Genomic DNA, 24484 nt, shown 5'->3' on the forward strand with positions numbered 1-24484 from the left:
ATATTCCTCCATTGTCTTGATCCCTTCATTGGCTATGTTAGGCAGGCTCTAGCGTCATTCTCATCAATCATACAGTCTCAAACAGATCAGCTGAAATTAAGGTCAATGAGGCAAAGAGAAATAGCTCATTGTACCGGAAATTTTGTATTTTTCCCTGTCTGATTAGTTGCATTGTTGCTATAGCTGAGTTGTCAGCTGTCAGCTAATGGCCCAAACCTGCAAATACATATTCACATGCATATTAACGGTAAAAGAACTTACCCCTCAATCTGTTATGTACACGCAGAGTTTTAGCAGGGTGAGTAGCTAAATTATGGCCTGGTGTATATTACGCAGTGTCAACAGGAGTGTAAGAATGATAATTGTTTGGTCTTACTTTTGGGTTTTAATCTGCTAAAATTGCATGTCTGACATACAGTTTTGTTTTCTTTTAGCTAATGCAAACATTTCATATGTTTCTCTGCTGACATTTGTTTGAAAAAGTACAACTGTAATGATGAAACTTCATCCCACAGAATTCCTTTAGGCTCCAGAAATAATGGTATCTAATTATTATAAAAATACTACTAACAATGCTCACTGGATGCAAAGAAAACCACTATCTTTTCCTGCCCACAATAACAAATTATTTAAACATTGACAATGTCATCTTCATTCTTCCTTATGCATCCAATACCAACATTTTTGCATTAGCCATTGTTATTAGAGAAATAAGAGTAGTATCTGCAAAACTGAAATTGAATTGATTGGTAAGGGAAAAAAAGCAGCACATTAAAATCTGAAAACATATATAGTAAATTTTAATCCATATCTTAAATTGACAAAGCCAGAATTATTTATAAAGTCTTTCCCATTGAGTCTGCAGGAACTGAAAGTGAGAAATCAGACCTCTGCTACACAATCATTTTATTGCATTTACCCACCACCAACATCAACCCACCATAATACTGCTGCTCCTCAAGAAGGTAAGTATCGTGGAAAGCAGCCAGCCTCCTCTGCTCCAGCTCTGGCTCACCGTGGCTCCCGTCTGGTGTCCCTTGCTAATGCTAGACTAGCAACACCTTGCCACCAGAGACTGACTGACTGAGACTCATTATGATGAGGTCTGCACGATATCAAGGCCACATTAAGATACCAGGGACTTTGTTTCCTGAAGACCTGGCTCCAGGAGGCATTTGAGTATAACAAATTCTCAGCATCATAAGACAAATCTGCCTGGGTCTAACTGGTAACTGAGCCTGTGAAGAACCCAGAGCCCAGGTGATAAACCTGCATTTCCCATGCTATGTAGGATGATAGGATGGAAAATGGTCCTCATCAGCACTCCAGGCAAGTCACCTGGTTGTTGTCAGCAAGAAATGGATGCTCCTGCTGCTCCTCCTGCCCTGCAGGAGGGACTTTGCTCCCTAGTTTACATTAGGGAAGCCCAAAGCTGCTTTCACCCAGGTGGAAGGAAGCTCTGCAGCTGCCACGAGAGGAGTGCCACAAGGACCACGTTAGGCTGAATTTGTACTGCTTGCAGAGGAAAGGATCCCAGTGCCGTAAGCATAGCTAAGTACCATCTGTGAACAAGGCAGGATGTCCTGTTGGTCTACAGAGCTTGACTTGGGATCCAGGCTTTGGTACAAAACCCTGCTGCAGGGGCCAGTTACAGCCCAGACCCACCCCCACTGGCAGTCACGGATGCTCTGTCTGTGAGAGACTGCATACGGAGGGCTGTGCGCTGAGCGCATGGCACTGCACAGGCATATTTCAGGATGAACAGGCACCTTTTAGGTAAAGGCTATATTATATAAAGTTGGATCATAAGGAACGGTTGGGTGCTTTCAACCCTACAAATTACCTTTCACCATCTGAGTCCCCAGCTGAAATGGAAATAAGCAAACCTAATGCTTAAGACAATGAGAGTCTTATTGGATACCAGATGGTTCATATGTAGGTAAATTCATATGGATGCACGTGGGATTTCAGCCTGGCGTAAGGGTTTCCACGCTGGACAGGTTTTGTTTCTCTTGGATCAGTGGTGGGGAAGGAGAGCTACGCTGAGTTTGTAAGACCCTTTGGGAAGAGCCTCCAAAATGCACACCCATTCATGCAAGCAGCGCAGGTTCTGCAGGGTGTCTGCAGGGTATCTGCTGGGAATAAATGTGAACAGATTTTTTTTTTTTTCCCACTGCATAATGTACTATTCCTTACATTTGTAAATCTTTGTAAATCTGTGCATTCTGCTCCAAAGAAGACAAACCCTCTCAGCAAAAAAAAAAAAACCAAACCAAAAAAAAAAGAGGTGTTTACGGATATGTGCAGTGAGTTCCTAGGCTGCCAAAAAGTACTCTTGGGAAGCAAGCCAGAGTCACTCGGAGGCCTGGTCAGTGTTTTCTTTGGAAGGCTGCAGCTGGAAATTGCTGCTGAAACATTTTCACTGAGGTTCTTTCTTTCAATTAGACATATTTCTTCCAGAAACTTTCCAAGGAACAATAATATTTTTTTCTTCAAAATACTGGCTAACCAGAAACAAGGTACTCCAGCCAATTCTCAGACTATTTAGTGAATTCTGCAGTGCTGCCTCCCTGGAGTTTTAATTGAGTTACTTTTTATCCCCATTCCCCTCTCTGGGCCAAGTTCTCTGCTTATGCCACAATGCACTCTGAAACATCAGTTCTCACTCAGCAATGATGAGACCTCCTGACATGGATGAGACCCTGGAGCATTTGAGGTGAGCTCTAGGATATAGATTAAACGGAAGTATAAGATACTTGGACTTAAGCAATGCGTCATACTAAAGTTTTATCACAACTTAACTGAAGCTTTTCTTGTATTTGGCTGCCTACTGAATCAAAATTTTACCTGTGGGCCAGGGGAGGGATGGGTCTGGGAATTCAACTAGAACAGTATCTACTAGGTTATCAGACAATAACACAAAGACGATCACTGACTGTCCTTAAAATGATATGGTAGACCTTTACACCACAATAAATCAAAACAGCAGCTTCCAGAGGGTCCCAAGCTGGGTACATGTAAAAACTGTCCTGAAGTGCAACGAGCTGCACACTGCTGCAGAGCTGCAGGCAGAAGGAGCAAAAGGTACGTAACTGAAAAGACTGCCCTGTCAGGCAGCACACAAGAAGATATATTCCTGTATGAAGATGTGATTCCCGAGATGATGAACTTTCAGTGGCAATTATAGGAACCACCGGTGAGAGCGGTAGCCTTTCTTCTTTCTCTCCACTTGGTTGTGTGCATAATGTAACGTAAATAGTTTTATCTTCTTCTTTCTTGAAAGTCTTCTGTACCTACCCGACAACACATCTGACACTAGCAAGGAGAATGTCACTTTCCTGTCACCTCAGGAAAATATCTTTGACTCCCATAACACAAACCATCAAACTATATAGGATGATAATTTAAAAATACAATCTTATTCTTAGTTGACAGAAGCAAAAGTTGATGTTTTCATATCTTATTAAGACACTGGATATTAATTTCCTTCTACTCAAATGCAAACATGAAATTTCCTGTCACTAATGGAGTAATATTTTATTTTTAAAAATTTACTTTGGAAATTATTTGCATTACAAGCCAAGCCAAGCCAAAAATGAGACTATCAGCTATTTCCCTGCCAAAGCAGATTTATCATTCAGCACCTGTAATAAGAAGTTTTATTCAACTATTTTTACTGCAGTTATTGCCTATAAGGTATCTACAATATATTTGTTACCCGGTTGAGTATTTCTTCCAGGTGCATGCTGAAAACTGCTCACGTAGAGAAGCATGAGGGTAACTTGGCTCCAGCTGGCACTCGGCAGAAAGCAGGTCTGCGTGCAGCTGCCTGGTCGGCATACTTTCAGATCTTTGTACAAAACATTTCCCTTCCACAGTCATTCTTGAAAACATACTTTTCCCATATCAGTATTCATGAATACCAAATAAAAGGTAAAGAAATTGCCCTTGAAGAAAACTCTTCATTTTTATTTAAATGAATACATAATGAATCTACTTAAGAAGTACCTGCCCCAGGATATTTCTAGAACTATCTGTGAACAGAAACCTGTAAAATTATAATATTAAGTGTTAAACTGTTTATGGAATGAGATAAACCTTTCTTCCTATTTCAGAGTGCAGTAAAAGCCCTGTGGCAAAGCACATGGCACACGGCTGTGGAGGGCGCAGGGTGGTAGGCAGCTGAACACGCTGCCTACGCCAAGACTAACAGGCAAAGGACAGCACACCCGCAGCTGGAAACTCGTCCCCTAATGGGTCTTCTGTTGGGGAAGGCAGAGTAAACACAGAGTCCTCAGGCTTCCTGATCCACCAGTCCAGCTTAAGCACCTTTGGGCTATTTGCACTGCCTGTCTTGTTGAAGATGCCACCCATCCGTGTGTCTGAAGGAGTGTAACTGTGATGAGCAGCAAAAGTTGATGCTTTAGGGGGGTGGGTGTGTTATATGTTGTTTTACAATGCAGAGCTATAATTTGTAACATTAATAGAAGTACTTAATGAAATTTCATTCATTAACCATCTTCATGGCCACAAGATGATGACAAGTAGTATCATGTGACACAGAGGGAGGCAAAGAAATATCAGGCATCAGAACTCCATCTCTTGACTCAAACACTGCCCTTTCCCAGGCTTCCCCTCCAGAAGACAGATATGAGCCTCAGGAAGATTGCTTTGGTGTTTTCAGGAGAAGGAGAGGTTCGAGAGAAACATCTGCAGACACAGGACCCTGCCAGCACAAGGGGCAAGCTGGCGTTGGCCTGGTGGCTGGGGTACGTGCAGGTGTGCTCTGGGACATAAGCACCAATGCCATTGCCACATGCTGCCATCAGCAGTAGTTTACCCAGAAGAAAAAATACAGAGTGGAGGCAAGTATATTTTAGCCTTTTTTTTTTTTTTTCCCCCATTCAGGATGATCAAAAAGCAGAGTTTGCTAATTCCTTATAATTACTTGTGAATAACTTATAAATTAAAAACCAAAATCTGCCTCACCAAGCTCCACTGAACTGTTTCTCCACTAATGTTTCTCACCCTCTCCAGGACCTGCAGCTCCACCAGCACCATCCAAACACAAATGTTTCCTCAACCACACCGGCACGCTTGGCACTTTCTTTCTGTGCTGTTCTCTGCTGGTTCAAATCTCTGCTCATTTTCTCGCCCTGTCATGTTTTCATTAATTTCTATTCTTTCTTCCTTCAGTTTTCATTTTGGATTTAATTTTTATTTATTTACTGACCTTTTCCCTTCTTCTAGTGGATTTGTTATTGAATGTATGATACCCACAAGTGACTAAACACCTCTGTTTATGAGAGGTGCCCCTCAGGGTTTTCTGGGCTTGTTTTTATATCCTGCAATGAAATTCCATATTTTTGACACCAGTCTTAGCCCCTAGGAACTGGTGAAAAAGCTTATTACTGATTCCAGAGGAGCAGGACTGAGACTTTAGAATCAAATTTTTTACAGCTCCAGCTGATTTCAATAGTAATCCCCCTTGTGCATCTGAGGATGCAATCCAAACCACAAGTCAGTAAACAATTTTTTAAGAGGATATGTCAGAGTTAATGGGCAACGTACTTAGGCAGCTTGAGGCAAAATTGAATTCTCATATTTTTAATGCTTCATATATTTATAGGTACTGAACTCTGAAGAAAAATGGTGACCATCATCATTGTACATTCCTGTCAAAAACATAAGTCATACAACTTCACTGCACTGACCTCAGTTAAAGCACATGTCAGAGAATCATATAGTGCTAATGATCCTCACATTTAAAATATTTACAGTCTCGATTTTGCTTAAGCCCCTCACTACAGGCTCTCTAAATTTCTCTTTTCAGCTGCATAAACCTTTGCTGGCTTCTCTCAGTATAAATACTTAGAGAATGTGACCAGATTCTGAAAGTCATAAATTCTGTGAATTTTGTAATATTTTTGTGAGATGCCTCAATATTCCTTTCATTAGCTTTTTTTTTTTTTTTTTTTTTTTTTTTTAAACTATAAATAGAGCCTGCTTTCTGCAACCAGTCTCCAAAGGTCACCTTACAATGTTTTGCTATTTCCCGTATTAAGCAGCAATGCTTTTCAGCTGACATTCCAACTTCAAGTCATGCATATGAGCATGATGTGAGCTTGCTTCAGACCACAGTGAGAGGGCTGCAAACAAGACTGCTGTATAATTGCTGAGAAAAATAACATCCATTGTCAAGAAGGGCACTTCATCAAACAAAATTTAGCTGCATGAATACAAGTGTCTCCAAATATTTGGTTCATGCTAAAAATATAGCACATTTATTAAAAATATATATTTATAAACACTGGTATGAACAGACACAAATGTTAAGCAAATGAGAAAAGAAAAATAACCATGTAATGTATTTCTCCCAACATGTTATCAGTTTTAGGCAGACCTTGGTCAATGGAATTGTTTTTTTCATGATTGCACCATATGTTCATTCTAAATAAAAAGCTTGTCAGATTCAATGTAAATAAAAGCGAAAACCAAGAAAAAAAAGTCATTTCACCTAACAGACATGTGATCTGTGCTATGAAGCTATCTTTGAGTTCAATCTTTGCGGGTATACAGTATGCATTTCTAATTGTATATAGCATAGAGCTTCTTTCTTTCTTTCTTTCTTTCTTTCTTTCTTTCTTTCTTTTTTTTTTTTTTTCACCCAAAGTGTGTTAAAACAACATAGCCCTGATGGATTTCTTCAAAGCTACAACTTACATAATTGCAGTCATTTTCTTCCAAACTGAAAACCAAACTGAAAGGAAGTAGGCAGGACAAGAGAGTTAAGCTTGTTACTGTGTGAAAAAGTCTTGTTAAATTAATTGTGCTTCAGCCTTCGCTGCCTGCAGGCAGTGCTTTTATGATGTGTTAATATAATACAGAGTCAATTCTGATTAAACAACTTGTCAATAATCAGCAATGTTTGTCGTCACTTTTAATGGCTGTTTTATCTGGTCTATTTGCATGCCTTCTAGTTTACAGTGTTGTGTAAATATACACAAAAATGATCACAATGAGGTTCAGAATTGTCCCAATAATTCCAAGCATTGCCAAGATGGTTTCTTCCTTGCTTTCCTTTTCTTGACTGCCTTTATCTTCTTCATTTCCACTAGTGATTACCATCTTGGTGGCCAGTTTCTTTATCCTCCCTTTCAGGATAACCTGGATTTAGGAACAAAAACATTAAAATGGATTGTTAGTTCGAGTTTCCAAACTCATATTAATAGTGGAGCCAATTGAAGAATTTTTGCCCCATAATGCGTCATATGAAGAATTCACTTTGAAAGTATTAATATTTTTACTAGCTATTTAGTAAATGCTTAATTAAAATGATAATTCAGCTAGCCTGTAGATTACTTATAACCCTCCATTAACACTCTGCTTTTGTGGCAGCAATCATCCGTAACACATATAACTCATCTGCGATGTTGTTATAAAAATGGTCAGAAATGTACCGATGAGGTGTGACTCCACCAGCGTCAGCGGGGACTTTGCCTGCGTTAGGGCTACAGGAGACCATCTCGTCAAGTTGTGGAGACCCTAGATTTACACTGTAGTTCCAAGAAGCAAGTGGGTGAGGGAAATAAAACTGGGAAGACCTCTTTTTTAATAGGAAAAATCACCAAAGACAAAGGCATTTTGTCTCCTATTGAGAAGGAAGACAGCCGTGACTTCCTAATAAATAATTCAAAATGGAAGCAAAACCAAAATAACATCCATCTTGCCTTTTATTTTCCTCGTTCCTAATGCACAAGGAAAAGTTACTTGCAGTGCAGTGAGTTGAAGTGTATCGATCTGCCTGCAGGGAGAATACAGCCATTTCCCAAGCAGCAGCCTCATCCTCTGCTTCAAAAAAGAGGATTCTTCAAACATGGGACCAGCCCTGACTTCTGGCACTGCTGGAGCCGCGAACAAGGGAGCTCTCTTGGTCTTCCAGAGACCCAGACTCTGAGACCTGGGTAAACATTTGATTGTTCAAGTAAAAATGGATAAGTTCTATTTATCTGTGCTTATCTAATGCTGCAAATTTTGCTCTCATGGGCAAACTAGAGTGCCACAGAAAACTGAAAAAGGTTGGCTGGTTTCCCAAAGACAACCGATCTGCCAACAGCTGGGTTCCGGCAATGCCCTGCTGTTACCTCCCAAGCTGTAAACCATATCCTATGATGTTCCTGCTGCAGGAAGCAGTGGTAGGATGCAGCAAAAAATGCTCCCCAACAGCTCTTGCCTTTTAGAGGGGTTTGTTTGGAGAAGGGGGGCACAGGCACTTCCCTCATTCCTCCCTCTGGTAACCCATGGAGCAAACCTGCTAGATCCCATGCAGCACAGATGTTCAGGGTGATGAGCGCTCCTCGAGAACAGGCCACAATCTGCACGGACACATGTGTGTGCGTCCCAGCACATGTCACAAGAGGGGAGCCCTGACCTGCAGCTCCACCGAGCTCCTGGGCTGCACAGCTGTAGAGCAGCCACCAGAGCACCAAAAGGTGGAAAGGACTGGGAGAGGTAAGGAAACCCTGCGACAGAGAGACTGAGAGCAAAAATGGAGAATCCAGACAAAGCAACTTGCATTTGGTCACATCTGCAAGTTGTTTGTATATAGGACAGTGAGTAACTACTGGCAGCTTCCTAGAACGGGTGTCCTGGTTGAATTCAGCAGGTACAAGTGATTAGCAGTGAGTAAGGCAGAAGCGGGGACCTGTGGAGGTGCCACTGGCCTTTATACTTACACTTGTGTTAGCATTTACGTGTTTTACCTTAGCATCACCAGGTGATTCAGAGGAAAACAAGAATGAAAGAGCCAGTAACCTGAGGGTATCCATGACAGAATCAAGTCAGCAGGAGCAGGAGGCACCAGGCCGAGGGATACTGCATTAGACAGCAGAGCATGCTCATCTAGCAGGTCTTCAGGTAACCTGCCCCAGGAGAGCAAAGCTTCAGAGGCACCAGGTACCTCTCAGGGATGCTGGCTCCTGTGGCCCCGCTGCAGGTTCCCTTCCAGCCCTCAGAAACGTCCCTGTCCCCACAGTTCCTCCAGCCACAGCCACCCGCAACTCCTCCTGCAGGACCTACCTCTTCTAGCAGCAGAAGGGCTTTGTCATATTGCCCCCAGCTGGTGTCCAGGGGACGGCTTGGTTGCATCTGACGAGTGCCCTCCCTATCGTATTAATTGCCACCATATACAGTCAGTGATACCTTAACAAGCAAATTGGCTCTGGGAAGTCACAGGAGAATTCCTACTGAAGCCATTTACACTAACCTCACAACCAAAGCACATCCACTCCGTGTGGCATCAGATCACAAACTCGCATCCCAAGCTATGGTGCGCAGCCACTACTTCACCCGCAAAGCCATGAGTCATTTGGATATCATGTTCTTTTCCCGTTCAGTAACTGGGAGGTTTTCCCTCTGGCCATATGTTTGCATTTCACTGTTTCTTTGAAAAATCAAGTGGGATCACAAATATGATCTGATAAAATCCCAGGCCTGGAACACAAGGATTTGAAGGGAGGGTGAAGTCCTTGCTGACTGGCTCCCACAAGAGCCAAGCGCTCTTGATTCAGCACTCTGGCTCCCACAGAAATATGGTCATACCCAAGCATCTTGTGGGTCAAGCCCTTCTGGCTCTGAAAAAAGCCAGAGAAGGTACAGTGGGCCTCTCTGCATCCCATGGTTTAGGCAGTTTCCCATTCACATGAATATAAACCCACAGCGAGCAGTGCAGAGCCCCAGGTGGGGTGGATTTGCACACGCACTGCATCCACAGACACTCTTAACTTTGACATGGTGACTGCACCACATGCACTAGACAATCTCATTTCTAGGATTAATGTGAGCAGAGGCAGCATGAGGGCATCTGAACCCCTCTTATTAACATCCCCAATCTTTTCTTACTAAAGTCAAACTGTGAAGCATAAAGTTAGTGTCAAACTCTTTCAGGACACTAGATCCTAAAAATGTGATTTTTTTGGAGATCATCTCAGTTGCTGCATTCATGCCTGTGTGCTCTCTATTTGTTTGGCTCATGCTATGATGCAGCCTGGGGCTGCATGAACTGCATCCTTTTTGGGTGAAACTACACCCAAAGATGTGCTCCAGGAGCTCTTCATGTGCTATAAAAACAATAAAATCGATTTCAGCTCATGGCAGCAGGGGTCCAGACAAAAGCTTATCTGAAGTAAAACCCCCAAAACATGTGTAGTGTGGACACTGGCACCATTAGTTTCCCTGGAGGAGTTGCTCCAGCAGGTCCAGGCTGCTCACCATTTAATACATCACCTAAACTACGAGAGAGAGCGAGCACAGTGGGCTTGGTATTAAGAGGCATTTAACGTTCAAACAGGACAAGTCTGGGACCAAATGCAATTATATTAGTACTCTGCCAAATATAGTACTGTTGAAATCGAGGTAAGCGTTGACTTTGAACTGTGAGGAGACCAGAATCAAAATTGCTTCTCCACATTTAAGAACTGACCTTGGGAGAGGAGGAGCACTCTCCTAATGTTAGATTCAAGACTTTAACCTTCACAGATCTCATGCTTAGAGTAGTATTTTGGATAGCTGAAGTGTGGGGGGTTTTTTTGCTACTGGGAAAATATTTGCTGTCAGTTTTAGTATAATTACACCAATTAAGAAAATAAAGAAGTTTTCTGGCTTTCTGGGTACTTTTTTTCAACCTTTATTATTCTCTTCTGGAAATTGCTTTCATTTTTTTGACATTGTTTCACATTTGTAAGATTCTTATGACACATTACTCCTTTTATATTTTTTATACTTTTTATATTTATGCTTGTCAGAAACATTCCTTTTGCTTACCCAGAACTGCTGCTAGAACTGCTGAGACAGGAGGGATAGAGAGTACTAGATTTACCAGCTCTTTAATAACTATCCCTGTTATTTACTTACTACTTCATTAAGAAAGTGCTTTCCTGCCACATCAAAATTACTGTGTTTCCTACTTCATTTTGTAAGATTCATTATTAACTTAACATCAGCCTTTTGAAAAGCTACGTATTCCAAAAAGCTAGCCATGGAAAGATATGTATTCCACATATTTTGCATTGCACAGGGGAGGAAAGGACAGTTCGGTGGTTAGGACGCTCCTTGCGCTATTCATGTCCTTGCATTACCGCTGAATTCTTAGATATCTATAGGAAATCCACTTTAAGCCTCCCTCTGCCTCAGTTTCTCACCTGTGAGATTCTTTGAAGAACCACCCAGCCTATGTCAGAGAACGATCCATAACATGTCAGGCCTCACAAATACTTCCAAAAGAGGGAGACACTAACATGGAAAATTTCAGATCCAGCAGTGCTGTAAAATATACGCACTACCATCACCCCAGATCTGTGGGATCTGTTGTACACCACTGTCATTGCAAACAGCCCAGCGAACAAGGCAAAGCATTTCTAGCCAAAGGAGATAATCCTTACTTGTCTCTTCATTCTCAGCATGAACAGCAACTGAGCTAAAGGTGATGGCTTAGTGGCAGGGCTTTGGAAAAGGCAGCAGCAAGCACACTTTAGTGAATTTACTGCAGTATGTTTGTCACATCGAAGATACAAAGCACATCCCTCGTGAAGTACCTGTCCCAACATATCTGTCAGCTTTTGAAATCACTGGCACCTTGACTAGCTCTTGAAAAAGTTTTGTAATCTTAAATAATTTCTCTTCTAAGTCATTATTTACGAGCTCCCCAAAAAGGCTTCGGGTGGAGGGTGCGGCTGGCAGAAGCGGAGCTCCTGGGAAGTCTGAGGAGGGGAGGATGGTCCAGGCTTTGCCGGAGGCCCTCACCACTCGTGCTGACCAGCCCCGTTTTGCCATGTATTATCTGGCACTTTGAAAGACAGGAACGAAAACTTCTGAAAAGATCCCAGGGTCAGATGCTCAGCTGGTACAAAGCAGTCTCCCTCCCCTGAGTTCAGCTGAGCCACCTCCACTTACACTCGCTGAGGATCTGGCTCCATGTACTCAATCTAGCTTGAATATCAGCAAGCACAAATTTAGTATTCTTAATCCATAATCACAGACAATCACCAGCCAAATTGTTTTGATATTTAAACTTGTTTACAGTCCCCAGGCTATTAGTTGTGATGACACATTAAGAGATAAGAGAGGTTTAATTTTCTGAGGATAGTTCCACCCTCTGGGGATAAGAAACACACAGCAGAAACTTGTTTTGATTAGCAAACAGAAATCATACAAAACCGAGTGTGAGTTCAGATGCTGCTGAACTGACACCTTCCCTTATCTCACAAAGTGCTCGAATTACCAAGCAAGGAGGGGAGGCTCCGAGGATTTAACCCCACTTGAACACCACAGCCAACTGGACTTCTGCTCCTTTCCTCCTAACAAGTTATTTTAATCTCATTTTCAGCCAAGGGCAGACTTGGGAAAGTTGGGTGCTCAGCGCAAGTCCTGGACAGCCTCCAGGCAAGATGCTAGGCAGGGCAGTTCGGTGGATGCTGCACTGCTGCTCCTGATCTGTGGGAGGAAGGCAAACAGTGCGCACATTTGTGCTCGCTGGCAGTCCCTTTTCTAAGGATTACATGGGCATATTCTCACTCCTGTGATGACTTCATATCCACTCCCAACCCTTGTACTGTTTTGACTGGATAAGACCTCTCCTAAACTCCACTAACATAGTATGTTGTCAGCTGTCAGTCAAGATCCTGCTCAGAGAAGCACTGGCGGGTGCAGGGACACACATTTGCATTTATTTTTAGCGTTGGATTTCAGGGAACTGAAAAGCACCATGTAAATGCAAGATAAGGCCAAAAGAAGCTCTGAGGCCATAAGAAACTTCACTAAAAGCTCATTCAGACATAGCAGCTTGCACAGGCAATGTGCAGTACGTGTGAATAGCGGATTAATTGAAATGGAATGAGCAGCAACTAATGTACGGTAGAAATCAGAATACATGAGAAAAGCAAAGAACGGCCATAAGAACAATGAGAGAGGGAGACAGGGAAAGGTGCCAAGGGAGAGGTCTTTCATTAGAGAAAAAAGACCAGAAAGAGCAGGAATGTGAGCCAGGTTCAATAACACTCCTCAGCAGTGAGCAGAGACCAGCGCCCAAAGAAAAGAGATGTCTCAGCAGAGAGAGGACACAAGCACTTATGTAGTCCTCAAGCAGGAAAATAAACCCACGTCAGGCTGCTGCTCTGCTGGCTGGTTTTAGTCAGTGGGAAATACATGCTATTTATAGCGCTGCAGCCAGGATATTTCCAAAGGTTCAGCAATGTGAAATCTCCTCTAGAATAAAGGGAAGCACTCAGCAGCAAAGAGGTTATTCTGAGAGGGCAGAATTCAAATAAGTAATGCATTACAGGGCTCATTCTGCTCCCCACCATGGCTCTGATCCAGTTTATTCAGACAGCTGGTTTTGTTCCCCAGGCAATTCAGAACTTAGAGGAGGCAAAGGACTTGCAGCCAGGTTTACAATTTTACCTTTCTTCTCATCATTTATGTCTCTGGGACCATCCACAGCCCTGAAATGCTCAGGATACCTAAGCTCTGTTATAAGACCAAATATTTTGAATACAAGTATCCTTATCTTCAATACAAAGCTATGATCTATAGCAGAATAATGATCCTTAAATACCAGGCTATTACTACAGACTCTCTTTTTGCCTGCCTCCTGCAGACAGTGTTATCCACAGATTCACTAAGAGCCTTTGGCTCCTCCGCTTATAGCAAGGTCTCACATACCAGGATACCTAAGGCTTCACAAGTCCTACTTTGTGAAAGAAATAAACCTGAATGAAATGAGAATAAGTCAGCCTTTAACACACAGCCCTCTCCTCTTTGATATGAGATGCACTATGAAGAACGAATTGTTATTGATCAAAATGAGTAGTTCATTTAAAACACAGCTGCAAGATTTCCAAACTTTGCAAATCCAGAAATGATTAATTTTCTGGCTGGGCCTAAACAGAGGTGAAATTTCAGTAGAATTCTGCATGGTCTAGACTGGTTTACTTTGTGTTCACAGTCCATTTTCCTGATACACAGTACTGTGGTTGGTTGCCTGGTACTGATACTCAGAAGCAACTCTCAGTTGGTACTGCAGCACACACTTGCCATTTTCCTCCTTTTAAATACACAGTATTTCTTTTCAGACCTTTTGAGTCAAGAGAGTATTTCCTCCCTCCCACTCTTCCTGAGGTTAGCCCCTGATACCCTTTATCAGCAAGAAGAGAGGAGGGATAACAGGGTCTATGGTTATTTTGGCTGCATGAATCCCTCTGCAATGTCTGCAAATGCACTGGCTCTCAAAAAAATTCTGACTGTCTGCGCTCCATTTTCAGACAATTTAATGCTCTGCTGCAATAAATGGCTAGTGCTGAAAGATAAAAGTTGCATATTGCAGACACAGTGACAGAGGACAGATCTGGGCTCCGTCTTTGTATAGTTTCTGCTGAGCCCTGTCCTGCAGAGCCTAAGGGATTCCTGTCCCAGAATCAGCAGCTGCAATGGAGAAGGAGAAGAGAAGCCAAACATCAACCCCAGACAGGTCTGTGTCTCACTGCTGTCCCTTTCCCATCAGCGGCGATGGGACAGAAAGAGCTAGCCACAGTGGTTTCCCAGAACTGCCTTATAAAACGTCCAGTAAAGGCCAAACAGGCTGCGGTGTTAGTGGGCATAAAAGTAGCCAAACGGAGCCAGATGACAGTCCTGCTGACCAGATGTCTCCTTGTCGTTAGCTGATGCCAAAGGTGCACAGCGTGACTGCAGCAATGCTTACCCCACTGTAGCTAACTAGGATCCAGAAATCTGCAGCTCAAGGACTTCCTCCACCAGAGTAAGCATCTTTGGGTTTCATGCCTCTCTATAGATTTGTTTTCTCTAAATTTGTCTAATTGCTGCTTGCACTTATTTTTCCCCTATACAGTGTCCTGTAGCAATGAGCTCAAAAGAAAATTAAAGGACATCTGTAAAAGGATCCACTTGTTATTTGAACCTGTTACTTCATTCCTTATTGTAATTTGGGAAACTGTGAGGAATCAGCTTTTATTCTGCAGGCCACCTAGAATGCTGGAATTTTCTTACCATAGCCCTGTAGTCATCTTTTTTCAAGACTGAAAAATCCTGGTCTGTCTAGTTGTTTCCTCGAACAGAAGCCATTCTGTGCTTTTGGTTATTTTTCTTGCCTCTCTCTCTTCCTTGTCTAGTTATCCAAGGAGGGTTTGAAGCAACAAAGGACAAAACCTTTCTGGGCTTCTGGTATTAGTGTGCAGTCTGTGCATTGAAGATGTATTGACCTTGCTCTCCAAAGGTTTCATAATTTATAGATACCAAGGTTGTTAGAACAGACACTTTTCATTTGAAGAAAAGAGAAGGAAAAAGAGAAGAAAAAGAGAAAAAAGAAAAAGAGAAAGAGAATTAAAAAAAAAGAAAAAGAAAAAGAAAAAGAAAGGTAACATCTCTCCTTCTCACACTCCAGAAATTATGATAAAATAAAATTTGAAGCTTGAAGTCAGAGTTCTCTCTGTTAGTACTTTGCCCATCTTTCCTGAGCTTAAGAAAGCAGAACAACAAAAAAACTCTACAGTGAACACACCCAGATGCTGGCATATCCAGATTAAAAAAAAAAACCAAACCAACCACCACCAAACAACACCCAACTATTAAAAGCCTTAAAATTTACATTTTTGACCAGATAAAAATAGCATGAGCTGAAATAGCTAGGTGAAAGAATGAGATGTTGAAGTATCTCTTTCCATTATTTCAGATCTCAGCACCTCATTTTCTATTTCAAGGGCATCTCCAGGATTCTCTTTTAGAAGCAAAAATACACTGAAGCCCCGTAAAGGGAAAAAATACAATACCCACGTCTTAGAGAAAGACAGGTCTCTTATCTGCCAGGAAGCAAAAAACCTCTGTCATAAGCATTTTAAAGATCTGTCCTCAACCACTGTGTGCTGGAATGGAAACTCAGCTGCTTCACAAGATATAAGAAATATTAAGAGATGGGAAACTGGCAGAAATTTGTATTAATTTTTTTGCTATATAATATCTCTAAATTCAGCCATGGCCAGAAGATGATTTGGCCTGGAATGGATCAAACTACCTTTACTTCAGATGTAACCTCTCCTTATAAAACAAACATGCACCAGTAGAGCATCCAGAAACCTGAGGGACATAACACCAGAGCTTCTCTAGAAAAAAGCTGTTAATTTGTGGGTACAACAACAATCTAGGAAGTTTAAAATCTCCAGTTTTAATTCTATATCTATATTCCAAAATTAATTATCTATATTCCAAACTTAATTATCAACTACAGCTACATGAAGGGACACTGCAAATAATTCTAGCCAACTGACACTTTCTGATTTAGGAAAGTTGTGCTCAGGTTTTTTTATAACTTTAAAAGTTATAATTATTTGGTCTGAAATGATACATGCCAGCCGTTTGTCTCAAGGAAAAGATTTCCCTGGTCGTGGACTGGAGAAATCACCCAGTTCTGCTGTTGATAGGAATGATGCTTAGAATCCAATTATTGGTTTACCCATATAAAATACTGGCAACCTTTTCAGGGAAACACTCAAGTATCTTCACTTATGAAGCAAGGACTGCATTCTCAATTTTATTGTAGCTGATACAAGTGCAGAAGAAGGTCTTGTGCAGCATAAAATATGTTTCTTTTTAGATGATGTTTTGAAAAAGAAATTACCTCTCTTGTAATTTTTTCCTGTTTAATTACTCTCTTGCAGCATTTCAATAGGTTGAAATGTCATTGACAGTTGTTAATATGAAAATTTGAATAGCAAAAGGCTTACAGTTTGCTATTAAAAAATAAATTCTTTGTTGTTTTTTTTAATTAATTTGAAAAGACCAGCCAAGCATGCTATAATTAAAGGTAATACAGGATAAATTCAGCCTGCTTCTGTTCATGTGTTGTCAGGTAGGCTTTAGCTAAGCACTATTCTATTCACTAAATCCCAGCTTCAGTCTGAACGCAGTGCACTTGCACTTGCCATAGAAGAGGAGAGAAAAAAGTTTTTCCTTGTAGGATGCTTCAATTTTATTCCCCACCCCCCCCCACCCCCACCCCCCCAGCATTTAAAAGGAGGCAGGAGAGTCTGAGAAGAGCAGCAGTCTTTTGTCTACAGACATGAGATGTTACCCTGAGGAACAGGACAACTCATTCACGCCACACTTTTCAAAGTTGCTCCCCTGTCCTGGGTTTCTGGGAGCCTGCCTTGAATATCTGAAGGTGGCGAGTACTAGCTATTGTCGTGGAAGCCAATGGGAACTGCAGTATGTGCCATCACATCCCCCCAGAAAATTACATCGGGCACCCACAATTACAGATACTTGTAATCTTACTTCTTTTTTGCCTTAGGCGACCAGCTGTACTATGGAGTAATGATACCCAGAATTGCTATTAAGGTGCTGTACATGGAAATTAGTCAGTGTTTGCATGTGGCCAGGACCTGCACAGTGGAACACCCTGGAATGTCCCAGCAGGAAATAATTTTGCCTTCACAGCAGAGTCTGAGCTGTGCATTGAAAAGTGAAAAGAAAATCAGGAACTGAACTCACAAACTGTATCATCTATTATGTGCACCAAGTGAGACTCGGATCCTGGGCAAAAATAGTCTGTGACTGATGCACCTGTGCAAGGTGGCAAATTAATGGAGTAGAGACAATTTTACTTGCAGCATTTCTTAGCTTCAAGTGCTGAGCTGTGCAACCTTGATAATGTTCTTTTCACATACTGTTTTGTGTGTAATTGTTACCTATATGAGCCCAAATTTTAAAATAGACCACTTCCCTATTGGATGCCTTTTTTAGGACACAGTTGCAGCTGACTCTTAAAGGTGCCAATGACCTGCAACTCATGCTGAAGGCTACTGGCACGGTCACAGCAATGCTATCCAAACTCTGATAATTTCAAAGCCTCTTTCAAAGTCCTGGGATGAGCACTCCAAAACGGAGGCAGCCAAAAATCCCTTGCCACTTTTAAAATATGAGGTCTAATAAGATAAAATAACAGATAATTTGAGGAAGAAGCTAGTTTCTAAAACAAAGTTATCAAAGTAGGATAACACTCCAGGCAACCAACTCCCACACCTTTTATCATCATCATTAGTCATTTATATTGCAGCAGCATGCGGCAACCCCTGCTGACGCCTGGGCTAGAAACCAGACACAGATAGCAAGAACGATGCCTATCCCAAGCAGCTTACAAAATTACAACAGTACGAAGTACGGGAAGGGGGGCAGGGGGGAAGAAGAGAAGGTTGAAGCGAGTTGCTGAAGGTCGATTTGCACAAACCTGGCACAGCCAGGAGAGCCAGGCCCTCAATCCACGGGAGCAGCTGCCCCTCTGGCTTGCACTCAGAGCAAGCATGGCGTGGGGGAGAGGTGGCAGCTCTACTTGTGCAGGTTCCACACTCCTGGGGAAACAAGTTGGTTGTGCGGGGGGTAACGCGTTTGGGAAAACAGGAGAGCGAGGTGATACGTCTCTTCAGGGCTTGGGGTAGAGCTCTGTGGCACAGCAGAGGAGTGGGATTTGGAGTGAAAAGGTCACAATTCACTCACCAAATGCTCTGGCAACTCATCAGGATGGGCAGTGAAGAGAGGAGGATGGGAAGACCTGGATTTCCTAATCCCCGTGCACTGGCATGTTGTTATAACAAGCGCCTGCTGTTGGGACTTGTGGATATCACAGTTGCAGAATGATTGAGCTTGGGGCAACCTCTGGAACTCACCTGGTCCAACCTCCCTGCTCAAGCAAGTTCACTGATAGCCAGTTGCCCAGAGCCATGTCCAGACAGCTTTTCAACATCTCCAAGCATGGAGACTTCACAACCCCTCCATGCAACCTGTTCCAGTGCTCAGTCACCCTCACAGTGACATGCTTCCTGACATTTACATGTTTCCATTGTTCAGCAAAGGATGTCACCTTGCATACGGAGCAAAACCATTTGGATTCATTTTTTGTTTTATAGCTTGCTCCTATCCTTTTTAAAAAGATACAAATGATGTTGCTATAGATCTGGAGAGAATATTTGCTATGTCTTCCAACCCTGTACAGTATACCTAACAGCCCATGTTCTTTCTTTGTCTGCAGCAGGTACTGTACTATATAAGGAACATATTTTGATAGCTAATGTAATGCAATGTACACAACATGTTGCCTCAAGGTCATGGTAAATTGTATCTGTTTATATGATGCATCTTGACATACTCTAATGTAGTGCCAGTAATTTAAAACAATGCCCATATAAAGTATGAATAAGACCAAGAACCTAGCCACAAAAGTGAAAATATTTCACTTCTTTCTTATATTAAGAGTGTTCAGTAGCATATCAGTAATTTTTCTTAAGGTTTTAGGAAGAAGAATATATATTTTCCTACATCTTTTTTCATTGGCCATCAGCCAAATTTCATTCATAAAACTTTGAGCAAAATGAGTCTTAAAAGGAAAGCTAATCTGAATGTATGCCTCCAGAACAGAGCGCCAAATTTAAACCTGTTTTTTTTTAACATATAATAGATTCTTTAAAAATATTGCTTGCAATAAAGGGGCTGCTAATAATAAAAAAAATATTCATAGTATCTTAATTATGCAAAATTGGTCACTGGAAATTATTGTGTGTAACTCTCGGAGTCCTTACAACACACAGGGAGAGCACTGAGTCCCACTGAACTGGTGTGATAAGCAAATTAATATCAGTATGTCTAAAAACAGTAGGTTGGTAACGTTTCTTTCAACTTAATTTTCAAAACAAAGTGTTCATCTGTTATGAATTGTTTCCCAAGATATTCTGAATGTTCACACAGACCTGTTTTCTATTCTAGCAGCTGTCACACCATTCCTATAGGACTGATGCTTTCTCCATTAAGATACTTTGCTCACATTTGTAAAGTATCCATTTGGCTCTGCTTGTGTTTTGAAAGCAAAACCGTCCTTTAGGGAGAAGTTTAACCATTTCTTCCCCTTTTATGCTGTAAGGCAGAATCAATGAGTGCTGGGGTGAGGTGACTGGGAGAAATGAGCATACCAGTAAAAAAATAGCTTGTGGTCATGGACCATAGAAAACCCAGAAGACAGCAGCCCTGCAGTGGGACAATGTTCTTCAGGCTCTGGTGAGAGAAAGGAGTTTCCTCATGAATCAAAACTGGGAAATAAACACTATATCATAACAGATATTCAGGTGTTGCCAGTTCACAACATTTAAGGAAATTCTAGTAGACAGAAAATAATTTAAGATCCTGCATGTGTCATGTATCCGGGATTAAAACAAAAGAAAAAAAGAAAAAAGACACTTGGGCCAAACTTTTTCAAAGGCCATTTGAGGGCTAATTTAAGAGACTGAATTAAATATTGGTTCAGGTTAACCTGAAAATTCTGACAGTAATCATTCATACTCTAAGAAAACTTCTGGATTTGCTTCACTATGTAGGAAAAAAATGGAAGGCTAATTGGTGGGCAAAACTCAGTGCTGGTTCAAATCTGGACTAAGAAATGATACCTTCAAGTGAATACTCACAGACACTGGTAAACATAATTAACCTATTCAATGGTACCATCGCATTCCTAGATATTATGATTTCAGAACCTATCTGTAATGTAAATTAAACTGGCAGTTGTACTGATTAATATTAGACGTGAAAGGAATAAGGCTGTGTGACTGAAAAACTGAATGTGGAAAGTGCTTTAAAATATGGTGTCACTCTACCACCCACCCAGAAAACCTGAGGCAGATCAAGATTAAAAACTTTATCTAAATTCATGAGGCTGCCCATTGAAGCTCCAGAGAACTGAACTATTTTTCTCAGTTTCCAGATCAGTACCTTCTTCTTTGGACCACATTGTCTGTCTGGACCATCTAGTTTAAACTGATGCAGCTCAGCTTCAATTTATACTGGTTAAAGTGCTGCAGAGTAAGCTTTTTAACAAGTCACTTTGCAGCACCAACAATTTAATTCAGCTTAAGAGAAACATAGAAATAGAAACAGTAAAATGTCTTTTGACCTTTGCTGTTGGCTACAGTCAAAACCATGCAACAAAAAGAGCAGAGAGGAAATGTAGGACATATGCTCAAGATGATCAAAAAAATGTTTGGGCATGTAACAGTACATTGAAAAAAACATTCAAGAACAATTCATCCTGCTGAAAATATTATTCCCATAAGGCTGCAAGGGTCAGTGTCATCTTAAATTATGTACTGTACAAGTGCCAGCCATAGAAAACGATCCACCCACAGGCCCTACACTCTTGGGCAGGAGGCCACTAAACACTAGCAATTGATCTATGGCTCTAGAGACTACAAGTAGGGGCACAAAAAAACCAAAATGTGCAGATTCCTTTCTTTTTTTTTTTTTTTGCTATTAAACTTACTATTTTGCTAAAGAAGATGATGAATATAGCATTAATAATAACACTGTCTTGTCAATTCAATGTTAATCAATGCCGATGATGAATGAAAATAAAAACACGTCAGAAAAACATCGTTTAACTGATGTTAACTGATCATTAACATCATTTAATTGATACAGAAGCAACCATCCAAAGATTTCTCTTTGAAGTAGTTTTGCTCCAAAGACTTCCTAGCTGGCTAATTGTATTCACACAAGCCTGCTTAACTTAAGAACTCAAATAAGTCCTATTTTGCTTATCCTATCAGTCCTTAGCTTCTCCCAAACGTCACTGACACAGGTGAAATATCCAACCCTTGTTCTCCTCACAGGGTTGAGACTTTCTGTAATCCTCTAATCCTCTAAGCCACTCTTTTTTTTTTTTTTTTTACACTGAAGCTGGAAGCCATGTTACACATGCCGCGGGTCCAACAGGGGACATCCTTTTGTCATCCAGCAACTTCTGCTGAGCTTGGCATGGGTATTTGCCTCAGTCAGACCACAGACCTGGCCCTGCCTTTCCGGAAGTCTTTCAAGTTGCAGTCTGACATTTGAACCACACTTTTCAATTCCTTAGATCTCCAGATGCCAAGCAGATTCCAATAATTCACATAGAAACTCTGCACAGTGGCTGGTGACTGAAATACAGCCAGCTCTCAAGTGAAGCACGAGCAGTTACAAACCAAAGAGCCATGCCAAATGGTCCAGAGGAGAGGAAGAGATGAAGTTTTTTTTCTGAAGAGAAAGTGTATAGCAAATTTATACAGGGAAACGTCTCATTCCATGAATCAAAAGACGTAACCTTTCTTTGCCAAAAACTGGAGAGCCTAAAAGCTCATAACTACATTAGTAAAGCAATTATATTAGCTTGCCTGTATTTTAAAAACCCAAGACAAAATTTTAATGCTTCTGACTTTGCTTTTTAAATAGAAAGTGAGAGTTACACTAGACAAACTCCAATTTAAAATCTCAGTGGGGTGGACAGCTGTGTTGAAGAAGAAAGCTTTTTCACAGTACAAGCTTGTGGATTGATTTTAATAATGACCATTTTCTTTTCATACATCCAATATTTATGTTCTTTTTGTTATTTGAAAACCTGTCTGGGGACACATAAATCTGCCTGCATCATAATTACACTTGCCTACATTTCATGCCTATAATGAGACTAGGACCTATGGCAGCAGCTAGAGGAAAACTGGACAATCTATTCTGCATGGGTTAGTAAGAGAGACTCCAGTAATTTGTACAAAAGAATAATCTATTTCATGGAGAAGAAATTAATTCTCAAATAATTAATAATGTCAAATTTTCAGGAAGATAAGGTTTGGCCAGGAGCATTTTTTGGCTTTTCTGAAAGAAAACATTTAGAGGACTCCTGAGTCTGTCCGCCAAGCTTATGACCCTTTCTTCCAGCTGCTTCCAATTCCTTCTTCCTTTTCCAGCCCTTTCTTCACTGGAGCTTGCTTGGAGGGACCAGGCCAAAGCAGGAGCTGCTCACTGGCAAGGGGTGGTTGCAGGTAGCCTGTGGAGTAAAGCAGCATTGCTGCTGGCTCACTGTGCTCGGGGCAGGGGGGGGTGAAAGGAAGATGAATGTAGGCTGATGGAGTTCTACCAAGAGAAAGCTTAGGGTTGTACAACTCATAGTTACATTCAAGCCCCCCCAAATAATCCAAGATTCAGGCTTTTTATGGAAACCCACTGGCAGTGTTTTACTTTGAATACTGCTGCTTCTTGGACTACACATGTCAAAAGCATATCTGTAGTGATGCGCTGCTGCAGGCTGGCCTTGAGAAACCCTTCATAAAAATCTGTCAGTGAGGCTGAGTGACTTCCCTCCTCTGATGAAGTCATCCATTTTGGTCACAGCTACGCTCTCTGCACTCTCCCTTGGGCTAAAATAAACATTACTGAGAAGAAAATGTGCACGACCTACAAATGCACAGCATTTCACCACGTGCAGGTATTTGCAAATAATTAAGGACAGAATAGCTGTCTCATAGATACCTGCATGTACACCATGCTCTACCAGCCTGATGACTGTGCCACCCTCCATACACCTCACAACCAGCTAAGGACAAGCCCTTCCACACTGCACTTGCAGTAACGCTTTTGCTGTACGCTGCTGCCTGTCACAGGAAGGATGGCTGAGTGGCCAGAACACCAGGTGGGGACTGGGGAGTTAGGGCCTCTAGGTCCTGGGGGCACATCTGTGAGCATGGGGACGCCCTTTGAGTTGGGAAGTTGGTCAGCATGAGCAGTCCTGGCTCTGAGAAACTGTGTCTCCATCCTCCCTGCTCATTAGCACTCTCTCCCCAGGTGCGTGCTGCCAGAAGGATGCTGTGCAGAGCTACCAAACATTTCATTAAAGTACATGATTTCCACCTTGTCAAAGCACTGTATGGGCTGCCTCTCCCTTGCTGTTGCTAGGTGGCAATTGCTAACCAGCAAAACAGGGATTTGCAAAAATGACTGCTCTTCATAGATGGCACGTTGCCCTCTCTCAAGAGCCATAATCCCTCTGTTAGCACAAGTCTCTGTTGCCTTCCTTCTGTTTTCTCATTCCTGACTTCTTGTAAATGCTAATTTTGGGTTTTTTTCTGTGTCATTTTTCTGTCAAAACTGTAAACACTTGAATATTACTAGGCATCTCATCAAAGGAAGATTTACAGATGTTTGGTCTTCATTATTTTGTTATACTTTTAAGCTTTTTTTTTTTAACAGCAAATAAACAAGACATTTAAAACCTCCCAAACATGGCTTATAAATTCCTCCCATTCCAACTTGCAGCCATTTATAACTGACGTCAGCTGTACCTCTGCTGCAGTTACAGGACTGCTGCATACCTATCTGTGCCTGAGGTAGCTCCAGCATAGCCAGATGGGAGCAGAAGTCTCCTAGAAAGTACAAGCGTCTGCATCCCCCATGCGCGCCATGAGGAGCAGCTACTTAAAACCACAGCCATAGTCCTGCTATATCCTTAGATGCACCCCGAAGCCCATGATCTACATCTTTCCTCTGCCTGTTGCTTAATCCAGCTAGATCGTGCCAGCTGGGTACATTTATACAGGTTGTTTACTATAACTGTAAATAAACACCCTAAATGGAG

At 41.6% G+C, this 24484-nt stretch overlaps 1 long non-coding RNA gene across 2 annotated transcripts in view; it reads right to left on the reverse strand.

Moving 5' to 3' along the window:
- Nucleotides 1-6256: 6256 nt before the first annotated feature.
- The window catches only part of LOC119151815, a 161855-nt gene continuing 143627 nt past the window's right edge, over nucleotides 6257-24484 (reverse strand). For both annotated transcript variants that reach the window (XR_005105559.1, XR_005105558.1), the window contains one exon: nucleotides 6257-7167. This is a non-coding gene — a long non-coding RNA (uncharacterized LOC119151815). The remainder of the gene's footprint in view (nucleotides 7168-24484) is intronic.

The sequence above is a fragment of the Falco rusticolus genome, chromosome 7, assembly GCF_015220075.1.
Source record: "Falco rusticolus isolate bFalRus1 chromosome 7, bFalRus1.pri, whole genome shotgun sequence".
Taxonomy (NCBI): domain Eukaryota; kingdom Metazoa; phylum Chordata; class Aves; order Falconiformes; family Falconidae; genus Falco; species Falco rusticolus.